The 13,518-nt window shown below is 44.9% G+C and overlaps 1 protein-coding gene across 1 annotated transcript in view; it reads right to left on the bottom strand.

The window, feature by feature from the left end:
• Positions 1–13,518, bottom strand: part of SMDT1 (single-pass membrane protein with aspartate rich tail 1) — a 339,744-nt gene that overhangs the window by 48,094 nt on the left and 278,132 nt on the right. The gene's annotated exons all lie outside the window — the stretch shown is intronic.

Genomic DNA, 13,518 nt, shown 5'->3' with positions numbered 1-13,518 from the left:
GATGTATATATATGTATAGTGCAGTATATGTATGTACATATATGTATAATGCAGTATATATGTATATATGCATAATGCAGTATGTATGTGTATATATGTATAATGCAGTATATGTATGTACATATATGTATAATACAGTATATCTACCTATCTATATATATCTATATCTATCTATCTATATCTATATCTATCTATCTATATATATATATATATTGCAGCATATATAAAGGGGAGGCTATGCTGCACATATAACACAGAAGTTACCGGGCTGGTGGCTGAAGGAGGGGTCACCAGGTGGACAATGGGGATATTATGTTCCCTTGCTGGATGACTGATACAGTGACACACTACCTTCCTGTAGGCTTACAGAAGTCAGTCACTGTTAATCAAAGTCAATCAAACTGCTTTATAGTGATATGATTATTTCAACGCTCCGGACATTTCACAGGGTTCACACAAAGCAGCATATACAGTCGGTAAGTATAGCATTTCCTATTTCATTCTTACAATACCACAAAAATTCTTACTCTTCTCACTAATTAAGGTTGTCATTCTCCCCAGTTCAGATGAGTATTTTTGCAAAGTATCGTTAAATCATTTGCATTCTGGCTATGACACTATAGCTTAAGCTTTTCCTTTCCAACCGGTTCATAAATCATTAATGAGAATAAAATCAAATAATTCCGTTGACTCCAACAAGCACGTATCATATTATATACCTACTATGTTTCAGACACTGTGTTGTTGCGGGAGTCCACTCCTAAGGAGCCAATATTCGGAAGCAGAGGTGGGAAGTGGAGAGGGAAGAATGGAACACACATAGACACGGCCGAAATGCCGAATAGACAGGGAGTCATTTCTGAGAGGCGGGGGTGGGAAGAGAGCTTCCAAAACTAAGGAAGAAGGAGACTAGAGCCTTGCCCCAAAGGACTGTGGGATTTCAATAAGTGGAAGTGAGGAGGAAGATCATTTTAGCCAAGGGGGAGAGAGCTAGCCTGTGCAAACATGTTGTGTGCGGGGGAATCGAGAGTAGGTTCAGCGGAAACGTGGAGTGCATGATGGCGGGTAATGTGTAATTACTCTGGAAAGGCAGGCTGGAGCCAGTCTATGAGGAGCTGATTTAGCAGTCAAGTTCACAGAGTCAGTTATTTACAACCTGTCAACACATTTATTGTGCCGAGCGGTTTTTTTCTGGCACCGGTTCAAGGAAAAAAGAACATCTAAATGGTCCCTCCTCTGAAGCAGTTTATAATCATAGAGGATCAGATTGGGGTGAGGTGACAGGGTTGTGCCCCTTGGGTCTCACCAAGTCCCTGCACACTTAACATAAACAGAGGTGTTCAAAGCATGGAAGGCGATGAAAAGCAATTCCGGGGAGGGGAGGGGTAGGGGAGCCTGTGAAACCATCTCCTACTCTGCCAGACTCAGTTGTCCAAACACATACACAGTCTCTCTGTTTCTGTCTCTGTCTCTGTCTCTTTCTGTCTCTGTCTCTGACTCTGTCTCCCCCCTCTGTCTGTGTCTTTCTCTGTTTTTCTCTGTCTCTGTCTCTGTCTCTCTGTCTCTGTTTCTGTTTGTCTCTGTCTCTGTCTGTCTCTGACTCTGTCTCTGTCTGTCTCTGTGTTTTTCTCTGTTTTTCTCTGTCTCTGTTTCTGTCTCTCTGTCTCTGTCTCTGTCTATCTCTGACTCTGTCTCCTTTCTCTCTGCTTTCTCTCTGTGTCTCTGTCTCTCTGTCTCTCTCTCTCTCTGTTTTTCTCTATCTTTCCATCTCTGTCTCTCTCTCTTTTATCTCTTTGTCTCTGTCTCTCTTGTCTCTGTCTCTTTTCTCTGTCTCTGTCTCTGTTTCTTTTGTCTCTGTCTCTTTGTCTCCCTCCTCTCTGTCTCTCTGTGTCTGTCTCTGTCTCTATCTCTTTCTTTTTCTTTTGTCCGTCTGTTACTGTCCCCCTCTTCCCCCCGTGTATTTTTTCTGTCTCTGTCTCTCTCTGTGTCTTTGTCTCTGTCTTTGTTTCCATCTCTCTCTGTTTCTCCCCTTGGGCACTTAAGGAACTTGGTGATATATGGGAGAAGAGATGGGGTTAAGCAGTGGGGATGAGGAGTGAGGTTTGTGGGGGAGCTATAGAGGCATTTTTTATTGTTCTTTCTCCAATCAATCAACAGTTATTAAGCTCTTACTGTAAGCGGGGCTCCATGCTAAGATCTAGGATACAAAAAGAAATAAAAGACAGTCCCTGCTCCCAAGGAACTTGTAATCTAATGGGGGGGGGAGACAAGCAAACAAATATGTACAAACAAACTAGAGGTGGGGAAAGTGGGAAATAATCAAAAGAGGGAAGGCACTAGACTAAAAGTGGTTGGGCTTCTTGCTTCCTGCAGACAATGAGATTTTGTTTGGGACTTAGAGAGTTAACAGGGGAAGAGGAGGAGAGCAGAGAAAATGGCCAGAACCAAGAGATGGAAGGGCTTATTCATGGACCAACCAGGAGGAGGCCAGTATCACTGGATTGAAGATTTTGTGCAAGGGAATGGAGGATAAGAAGAGGTGATAGGGAGTCACATGGGTGACGTGATTCGATCTGCACCTTAGTGGCTGAAAGGATGATGGGAGTAGACAAAAATGAGCCAGGAAGACCCTATCCTCCAGCAGCTAGTGCCACGGTCCAGGTGTGAGGTGATGAGAGTCTGTACTAGGGCGAGGGCAGGGTCGGAGGAGAGAAGGGGGGTGTTGGAGAGTTGATTCAGAGGTGAACGACACTTGTTGGAAATAGATTGGACGCGGGTATTGAAAGCTAAGGAGGAGTTCAGGATGGCTCCTACCATGATCAGTAATAGGGAAAGTAGGAGCAGGGAGAGTTTCGAGGAAAAGATAATGAGCTCCATTTTGAACATGTTGGGTTGAAAATGTCTACTGGACAGCCAATTCAAGATGTGTGCAAGGCAGTTAGAGATTGGGGATCAGCAGAGAGTTTAGGATAGGCTCAGTAGATTTGAGAATAGTCAGTATTAAATTAAATTAAATCCATGGGAGGTAATGAAATCATCAAGAGAAATCATATAGAGGGAGAAGGGGTGAGAGCCAGAGTTTGAGGAGAGTTATCGATTTGATTTTGACAACTTCCAAAGGGTGATGAGACCACAGATGAAATCTGAGGGACAGCTACAGTTAGAGGGTGTGATCTGGAGGAGGATCCAGCAAAGGAGGATCCAGAGAAGAAGCAGCCAGAGAGGAGGAGGAGATCTAAGAGAGAAAGGGGAGTCTCTGAGTATCAAGGAAGAGGGAGATCCAAAGTGTCAAAGGTCTGGGCTTGAGAGATCCCTGGTAACTTTAAAGAGAGCCACCTGGGTAGAATGAATTCCCTTAAGGGTTCCATGGCTTCAGCCTGGCAGAACAAGGTAAGATGGGGATGGTTTGAAGGCACTTCTCCGTCCCTCGTTTGGAGGAAGATGCTTCCACCAGCATGTCTCCAGGGGCCTTTCTGTGGCTGTTAGCTGTTAGGGCTGGGGCCTCTCTCCTGCTCTCGCTACACTCAAGTTGTTGTCCAAGTGGGCCGTGTTGTCAGGAAGGCGATGACGTGACGTGCAAGTGAATTGGATTTAAGGGAGAGAGGGCCGTGCGAAGTCATAAGCATCCATTTCTCTGGAATCATCTGGATCCCGTGGCCAGTTAGCTCTAAGGCGGTGAGAGCCCAAGTCTTAATCTGTGTTTCTTTGTACTGCAGACCCATGTAAGTGACTCTTCATCCCATCTCCTTTTCCTTTTATTTCTCTCTTTGGAGAGGATGGGAATCTGGTCTTTCCTCCTCAAAATCCCACCCTCAGTCCCAAAAGCTGAGCTTAACTCCTAACCCTTTGTGTTTAAACATTCATTCTCTTAAGTGGCAATTAATCTGACCCTCATATTGCTAAACTGTTTATCTGTTCAGTGTGGTGTTCAGAGGAGGTAACTGGGGGAATCCTGGTAAGGAAGAGAGATTTTAAACTGTGATTCCCCCCCAGAATGCCATCTATGACTGGGTGCTCAGAGTTAGAGAATTAGGAATTTGATTTTTACAACTCTTGAGGAGTGATGAAACCCCCTACCCCGGCACCTAGATTAGTTCTTTCTCTAAGAAGCAAGGCAATAGTAGCCCCCTATTTATGTGGTCTGGGGGTTAAAATTCAAGCTCCATCTCTGATGATTATAACCCTAACTTCTGGAAGTCTACAAATGGGGCATCCTGATCATCTAAGGCTATTAAAGGCATACCTATGTGGTATCAGGTCCCCCCAAGGTGGGCATCTGCCATATTTTTGTTTTGAAAGGAAAATCATTCTTCCAGAGAAGGGAGCAGCTAGAAAGTTACTCTCAAACGTGGCTTATATTCTAACACTGTATGATTCACCCCAATCTACCCTCATGCCCAGATACATTTCTATGCGGAAGCAAAAGGAACTTTGTCCTTCTTCTAAGTATTTTAATAACCTTTCTATGCTGGGACTAAGTAAACTTTTGAATGACCTGTAGGTATCTCATTTCATTCTAATGTTGAACCTAAAACTCACAATTGCTCTAACCTAAGTCAGATCCACCTATTATGCCAGGCCAGGAAGAATACCAGGATTTCTCTGTATAAGTGAGTCCCAAGCAATAGTTGTGTTTAACTAGCCAGCTAAACTGGCACCGGGATGGGCATCTGCCATATTGACCCAAGTCAGATCACCCATTATGCTAGGGCAGGAAGAATACCATAATTTCTCTATATAAGTGCGTCCCAAGCAATAGTTGCACCTAATTAGCCAGCTAAACTGGCACCGAGGTGGGCATCTGCCATATTGACCCAAGTCAGATCCACCCATTAGGCCAGGCCAGGAAGAATACCATAATTTCTCTGTATAAGTGAGTCCCAAGCAATAGTTGTGTCTAACTAGCCAGCTAAACTGGCACCGAGATGGGCATCTGCCATATTTTTGTTTTGAAAGGAAAACCATTCTTCCAGAGAAGGGAGTAGCTGGAAAGTCATTCTCAAAAGGGGAGAATTAGCCTGCCCAACAAAAGTGTGAGTCTTAGGGTGGGGGACATCGGTGAGGGGAGTGACTGACAATCCTGTCTGTCTGCTCAGCTCAGTGTTCAAAACCACCAAATGTGAGCTATACCATCACACCGACAGTGTGTGTGTGTGTGTGTGTGTGTGTGTGTGAACAACAATGTGAAAAGAATAGAAATTAAATACTGCCAAATTATAACAACCAAGCCAGACTCCAAAGAAAAGGTGTGAGAAAGTCCTTCCCCTTCTGCCCTTCTCTGCAGAGGTAGGGAAGATTTTAGGGGTAGAACGCTGAATATAATATCAGATCTTTTGATCATATTGATTAGTTTTCCTGGATTTTTTTTTTTTTTTTTTTTTATGTCTTTGTTATAAGAGATGGCTCTCTGGGAAGGAAACGAGGAAGGATATATTGGGAAATGTAGGTCATGTAAAAACCAAAGTGATCAATACAATTTTATTTTTAAAAATAAAAGGAGCCAAAAGCTTAGCCAGTGAGGCTGGTGCACAGAACCCCAGGTGTGAGGAAAGTATATGCTAGAACTGGGCTGAAAGAGCTTGAGGGTGGGGATTAAACGCGATGTTCTCTGAGGCAGGAGCACCTGGAGCTTTGCCCCAGGCACATCAGTAAAATGCAGGGTGTTGACAGCCTATCTACTTCAGCAGAATTAATTTTTCATTCTTTCATTCTTCCTTTCTTCTTTTCCTCTTCTCCCTTTTTTTCTCCCTCTTTTCCTCTCCCTCCATCCACATAGGGAATCAATACCCTTAGCTGTGGGTGTTTTCTACTCAAAGAAATATAAATTTTGATTGCTGAAATCTAGCAAGATACCTTCCGGTTTTTTAATGGACCATGCCTTAAATTCAAATCACTCTGGCTTTCTTCGATTGGCCAAGAACAGGGTCCAACTCGAGCCTCAGATGGTCTTTGTTTGGATTCTGATGGCTCAGAAGAGTGTCGATAGAAATTGTTTCTATTTTACCCAGAAACCTTCCCTCCCGGATTGATTTTTTTTTTTTTAAGGAGGCAAAAGAGTCCATTTTTCGTCTCATTTCTTACCTAGCCTTAATCACTGAATGGGTGTTGCCTCAGTCAAACTGAGAGCTGGAAAAGATAGCTTAAAAAGGCCAGTGTTTCCCCCTGCCTCTGGGGCCATCTCCAGGTGTCCTGATCTATCTCTGTGCACTGGACCAGAGGGCTATGGAGGAGAAAATGAGGTGGGTGACTTTGCACAGCCCCCTTCCCTTAAATCCAGCTCACTTGCAGGGGCTGGCATTGCCTCCGTGACTTCTTGGTCCCCTTTGAGAAAGAAGGGCAGACCACAGCTCCAGCAGACGGCAGAAAGGGCTGAGTTTAGCCAGTGGATTCCTTCCTGGGCTCCATCTTTCTCCCTTCCCTCTCCCTGTGGCAGCCTTTCCGGGAGCAGCCGGTGTCTGGTTTTTGCCTCTGGGAGGTGGTGTCCCAGGGCCTCCCCACCCTCAGCTGAATCTGGTCTAAAAAGTAGATTTGAGGTCATTTTTTTTTCTGTTTGTCCCCTATTGGAGAGAGAAAACAGCCACTTATGGCTCTGTTTTGCCCATCAGGGGAGGAGGAAGAATTTTTTTTTAAAGTTGTTTCCCTATTTTATCTAGGCTGGAAGTGCTGGGGCTTCCCAAAAGTCAGATCATATTCAGATCAGCAGGACAATTTATTTATTTATTAAAGCTGTTTATTTTCAAAACACACGCATAGATAATTTTCAATATTCCCCTGTGCTAAACCTGTGTTCCAAATTTTTCCCCTTCCCTTCCCCCCAGATGGCAAGTAATCCAATATAAATTAAACATGTACAATTCTCTCTCTCTATTTTTACAAATATCGTGCTGCACAAGAAAAATCAGATCAAAAAGGGAAAAATGACAAAGAAAACAAAATGCAAGCAAACAATAACAAAAACAATGCTATATTATGATCCACACTCCAGTCCCCATGGTCCTCCCTCTGGGTGCAGATGGCTCTCTCCATCACAAATCTATTGGAACTGGCCTGAATCGCTTTGCTGTTGAAAGGAGCTATGTCCATCATATGATCTGGTTGCCATGTACAATGATCCCCTGGTTCTGCTCATTTCACTCAGCATCAGTTCATGTAAGTCTCTCCAGGCCTCTCTGAAATCATCCAGCAGGAAAATTTAGACCTCCTCCCATGGATCTAGATCAGGGATCACCATGTTGGTTCCTGACTCAGGTTGATCCACTAACCTCAACCTTTCCTGGCTATAATAAACATTTTATTCCCAAATTTTGTCCTTTTGACTTCCCAGCACCTCCTACAAGAAAGCAGACTGAGAGCTAACTCATCCCCTTTGAAAGGGAATTGATCCAAACTCTGCAACATTTTTTTTGAGTGACCATTGTCCTCTTAGCATCTATTCTTTGGGAAAAGAAGGAAGGCCACGTAGAAAGAGCCAGAAGACATGAGTTCGAATCTCAGTGTTGTTTCTGTCTGTGTGTATTAGTTCACTCTTCTGGGCCTCAGTTTCCCTGGCTGCAAAAAACCTGGATGGCCTCAGTTCCCTTCCAGCCCAAGAGCAATGCTGAGATATCCCTGAGAAGTTGGCCTGCTCTAAACTAGAAGACTCACTCTCTTTTCCTGCCCAACTTAAACTAGAAAGAGCTGGCAAAGGCGACCATGAAGCCCAACTGAAAACTAAAATCGCAGGACGGTAGGGCCAGAGCTGGGGGTGCGGGGTGGGGTGAAAGTCAACTTCTTCCTTGGACAGATGAGGAAACTGAGGCTCTCGAAGATTAAGTGACTTGGGATTCCAAATTCAGTCCATTTTCCATCCCGCCATGGGGCAGCTTCACAACTCCATCCCTGTACCCCTGGGGAAAGATAAGCTGCTATAATTTTCCTCTCCCCACCTTGGCAGAAAGGACCCTTTAACCAGACTCTTCAGAGCAGAGACAAGTCCCCAGAAAATCCTCAATGAGGAGGAGGAAGGAATCAGCTTTGAGTTCTGCCAAAGGCCAAAGGCCCGTGAGCACCCAGTAAGAACAAACCGACTGGGCTTTGACAGACAAGAAAAGCCTTAATCACAGATGTGCGAGTTAACCCCGGAGTCAGCTCTTTGTGAACGATCAGATCATCAACTTGTCAGAGGTAAGAAAAGACTCTGTAATAAACAAGAAGAAAAAATTATAATGAAAAAAAGATATTGCCTACAATTACAAATCATTTAAACCTAGATTAAAAATAAAAAATTGGGAATCGGACAATAGAAACGACATCCAGTACTGATCAAAATAATCTCATGCAGAAGTTAAATGGTACAATAGGGAGACCGAAAGAGTCCGGGGAGGATTTTCGTCAGCAAACATTTTGACTTGCTGAATGGAGAGAGAGAAAGGCTGAGAGCAGCTCTGGGTTAGAATGTCCGTACAGTTTTACAAAGGACCGTGAAGGGTCAGTATTATCTCACAAAGCAGAAAGAAGTAGAGAGTAAAGTCGGCCTAAAGAAGCTTGGCAAATTATCCAATTTTAAGGGTATTTAAGGATGAAACTGGAAAGAGGACTGCAACCGGAAGAAAAATGGAAAAGATCTGCAAAAAGCAGGGGCAGCTGGGTGGTGCAGTGGATAGAGGACCAGCCCTGAAGTCAGGAGGACCTGAGCTCAAATCTGGGCTCAGACACTTAACACATTCTAGCTGTGTGACCCTGGGCAAGTCACGTAACCCCAACTGCCTCAGCAAAAATAAATAAACAAACAAATAAAAGAATGAATGAATGAATAAATGACTATTCATATTGATTACAGTGGGGAATTTTCCTTTCCATTGGGGGGATGGAATAGATGAGAGAAAATGAATGTTTAATTGAAAATAAATGTATAGAATAGAATATATTCGATAGAATCTATAGAATATAGAATAATATAGAATAAACAGCCAAAGTTGAGCATCATGAAGAAGGTCATGGAAAAGCATAAGGTGGATGTGGACAGGCTGCGGTATATAACTACTGGGATCCTCCATGAAGAACAAAGGGATGGTGTTGGAAGAAAGATGGCTGGTCTTGTGGCAAGAGTGAAAGATGGACCTGTGGATGGTGAGCGGGCTTCGTGGATACCCTGGGAATAGGGGGAGAAACTGAGGAAAGCCTCCGGCATGCTGTGGACTCCTTGAGGCAAAATTGTGGATGGACGTGAACGAGATTCTCACAGGATGGACAGACAAGGATGTCTTTTGGTGGAACCCCTGAACTGATGAAATCATGGATCCCCTCGAATGACTGGCATCGGTTGCCTTTGAGAATCGTACAAATACAAACCTTTCCTCTTAAACTTTCGGTGTAATTGGTTCATCTGGGATTCCCGTTAGCGGGGGAGATACGACTTGAAAAGTCTTCATGGCCTCTCTGCGTCTTGGAAGTTGGAATATAAACTGAGGGTTTGGGGTTTCCTTCTAATTTCCCTCTTTATAAGATCGGCGCTTGAGAGCTGGGAAGGACTTCAGAGGCCACTTTATCCAACTCTTTCATTTTACAATTGGGGAAACTGAGGTTCAAGGAGCGAAGATCTGAAAGCACAGAGGCCACTTTATCCAATTCTTTCCTTTTACAATTGGGGAAACTGAAGCATAGATCTGGAAGTGCATTCATTCTATGCAGCTTTTTCATTTTACAATCAGGGAAACTGAAGTTCAAGGATCATAGATGGAACCGCAGAGGCCATTTTTATCCAATTCTTTCATTTCACAGTTGAGGAAATTGGTACCCAGAGATGTTCAATGACTTGCCTAAGATCATATGGCAAATGGCAAGTCAGGATTTAAATCTTCCTCCTAACCCAACACTTTTCCCACAGGACTGGCCAAGGACATAGAAGTATTTCTTTCAATTCCTCTGGGTTCTGACCACTTTCTCCCCCATTTTTGGCCAACTCATGCTATTTCCCCTGTGAAACCAAATCCTGATGGATTCTGAGTTTTAACCTGAGTTGAGAGTGACTATCAATGGATAGAGCTCTGGGCCTGCAATCAGAAAGACAAATTCAGCACTTAACACCTATGTGATCCTGGGCAAGTCACTTCACCCTGCGTGCCTCAGTTTCCTCATCTGTCAAACAAGCTGGAAGAGGAATGGCAAACCATGCCAATATCTTTGCCAAGAAAACCCCCAAATAGGATCACAGGAGATTGGACCCTACTGGAGGACATTTTTCTTCTCTGTTCCACTAAGCTCTGGGACAGCAAAGCAGTCTTGAGGAGGCTGGGAAAAGAGGCAGAGATTTATAAGAATTAAATGCTAGAGAGGCAGGCTCTGGGAGATCCAAGGTGTATTCTGGTTTTCCCCTGGCTTCCTCAAAGGGGGCAAGCCTTTGTATTGTAAATGTATTCTTTGTATTATAGGGAAGATAATAACCGCTCCCTTCCCTCCTCACACAAGTGCTGTTCGGATGAATGAAACAATATATATTTTCTGTGGAGACAACAGACAGTCAGCTGGGCTCTGAATTGAAGAGGAGGAGAAGGCTGGACTGGCTGGCGTGGGTAGGAGCGATCTCAAGCTGCTCCCTGCACAGAAGCCCATTGTGTAAACCCCCTCTTCTGGAGGGTGATGCTCTTTCATGGAAATCAGGGAACGCCACCATTTCCAAAGAAACGCTACTGCCAGCGGCCCAGGGTTGTGGGAAGGCAGATGGTCGGCGTCAGCGGGCTGCCGCTCAGGACCTACCAAGGCTCATGTGCCTGAGATGGCTGCAAAAGACATCGTAGAATTGATCAAATGGAAGCCTCTTGAGGGCAGGTTCCATTTTGGTTTTGTATCTTCAGTAAATGGATCGTTGAGTACAGATCTAGAGCTGGAGAGGACCTCACGCTTTTCATTTTGCTGAAAAGGAAACTGAGTCCTACAGATCTGCCCAAAGTTCCAAAGGTAATAAGTGTCAGGGGTCTATTGGGGGATGCGCACATGTGCAAAAGTCAAGGATGTGGATATTTCCTACGGCTTCCACCAAACAGAAAGCGGCTCCTCGACACCTTAGAGCAAAGGGAGAGAGATCAGAAAGCTCTTTGCCAACCTCAAAGCTCTACATAAGTGCTCAGCTTGATAGTTTTGGGGCTTGGAAAAATCCGCCACTTGGTAGCCAGGTTGGTAGCCAACCTTCTAGATATAGATCATGGAGTACAGGACCCATAATTAGAAAGATCTGAATTTAAATCCCGCTAGTAAATACTTACTAGCTTTGTGATCTTGGTCAAGTCACCTACTCTCTCTGCTTTCCTCAGTTTGCTCATCTGTAATATGGGGATAATCATAGCAAGATTGGTCTAAGGATCAAAGGAGAAACGATTTAGCTTTGTGATCTTGATCAAGTCACCTAATCTCTCTGCTCTCTTCAATTTCTCATCTGTAATATGGGGATAATAATAGCACCTACCTCCCAAGATTGGTCTAAGAATCAAAGGAGAAATGACTTAGCTTTGTGACCTTGGTCAAGTCATCTAATCTCTCTGCTTTCCTCAGTTTGCTCATCTGTAATATGGGGATAATAATAGCACCTACCTCCCAAGATTGTTGTAAGGATCAAAGGAGATAGGATTTTTAAAGCCCCAGCTATATTATTGAGACCAGAAATGGTTTTTCATTTGTCTTTGTATCTCTGCCATCTGGAAGATCGCCCAGCATATAGCTGGTGCTTAATAAACACTGGTTAATATATTGGATTGCTTTGTTGTTTTGGGGAGGGGGAAGGGGAGAGGAGAGGGAGAAAAATTTGGAACACAAAATTTTGCAGAGCTGAATGTTGGAAACTATCTTTGCCATTAACTGCTATTAAATTTAAAAAAAAAAAAAAAAAAAAAGACTGGTTAATTGATTGATGAGGAAGATCCAGGCCCGCCTCCACACCCTGAAGAGACATTTGGGGAAGAAGGGAACAGAGGCCTACCAGTGCCTTGTAATCCCTTGGATAGCCTCAGAGACCGGTATGATATCGTTATACATCTTCTTTAGAAAACATTAACTCTCGCTCTACCGATGGCCCAGCTTTGAATTCTGGGCCTGTCAGGTGCAAACAGGGGCTAATTAGGGCCCGTCTCCTCCAGCCACCTCAGAGGTGCCTCCTAAGCCACTCCACCAAAAATGGCGCTCCCCAATTTGCATAGAGTATTTTTTAATGCATCACGAAAAATCCCACTGCAGGCCAGGGAGGGGCAGAGTTCCTTGAGAGGGGGCTGCGGCCCATGTCTGCTGCCTCCTCCCGGCTTCCCCTGCTTTCATCTTGAGTCAATGAAATTAGGACAGGGCCTGACCACATTTCATTTGGTGCTCGAGATTGCAGATTCTGGGTAACTGAGATCTTTATCAGTTCCTAGAAAGGGCTCCAAGCCTGTTCCAGCACAGCCGGGCAGAGCGTTCGGGGCTCCCGGAGCGGGGCTGGGGCGCGAGGGCCCAGGAGGGGCCTCGATGGAGCGCAGATAGCCCGGCAGGGAGGAGGTGAGATTGCTTTTCCATGAAGTAAGGAAGGAATTAATCAACCATGCAAATGAGCTTGAAAGAAACCAGCCCAGCCTTCAGAGAAATGGACTGTGATGAGGGCTGGAGGCTTGGTTGGGTTTTTTAAGTTCAAGTTTAAAACACACCCTAGAACTTCTAGGCCAGTGGAACCCAGAGGGAGCCCTGTCCAATACGGACACAGTTTGGAAACAGGACTGACCTGCACAACTGCCCTTCCCCCGGGCTTTGGAGTTCAGGAGCGCACTGCTCTGCCCAAAACCGGGCTCTCCCAGCACCTGAGGGGTCAGAGGCTAGGAGGAGGGATGGAGGGCGGCCAGTGAATGGGAAGGCCTGTCAGAGCCTCGGTCCCTCATCCGTTCTCTGGGTCTGTGAGCCTATGAACTCCTTATTCCCAGGAGAAGAACCGCAAAATATGTAACTCTCTCTCTGTCTCTCTCGTCTGTCTCTGTCTGACTCTGTCTCTGTCTCTCTCTTTCTGTCTCTGTCTCTCTCTCTCTCTCTCTCTCTTTCTGTCTCTGTCTCTCTGTCTCTGTCTGTCTCTCTCTCTCTGTCTCTGTCTCTCTCTGTCTCTCTCTGTCTCTCTCGTCTGTCTCTGTCTCTGTCTGACTCTCTCTCTGTCTCTGTCTCTGTCTCTGTCTCTCTCTTTCTGTCTCTGTTTCTCTCTGTCTCTGTCTCTGTCTTACACCCCCCACCCCAACTTGTCGCCCTCACTTTGCCCTAATGGCTTCTAAGAATCAGCCAGAGAGGCGGCTCCCGCCCCCAGAATTGTGATCCTGCCGTGGCACTGCTAAGCGCTGGCATCTGGGCATTTTCCAAATTGTAGTTTGGATTTTATCCTCAGAGAAAATTCTAGAGGAGCTCACTCAGGCTTAGCGTCCAGTCCTCAAGGTAGCAGCAAATGATTATTCTCACCCTTCCCTTTCTTTGAAATCTATAAGGAAAGCTTCACTGCCTACTGAACTGCCTACTTAGCCTCTGCCTGCCTCAGTTTCCCTAACT

Source organism: Antechinus flavipes, chromosome 5, assembly GCF_016432865.1.
Source record: "Antechinus flavipes isolate AdamAnt ecotype Samford, QLD, Australia chromosome 5, AdamAnt_v2, whole genome shotgun sequence".
Classification (NCBI taxonomy): domain Eukaryota; kingdom Metazoa; phylum Chordata; class Mammalia; order Dasyuromorphia; family Dasyuridae; genus Antechinus; species Antechinus flavipes.
Note: the sequence above shows the minus strand (reverse complement) of the source record. Positions and strands in the feature narration are given on the sequence as shown.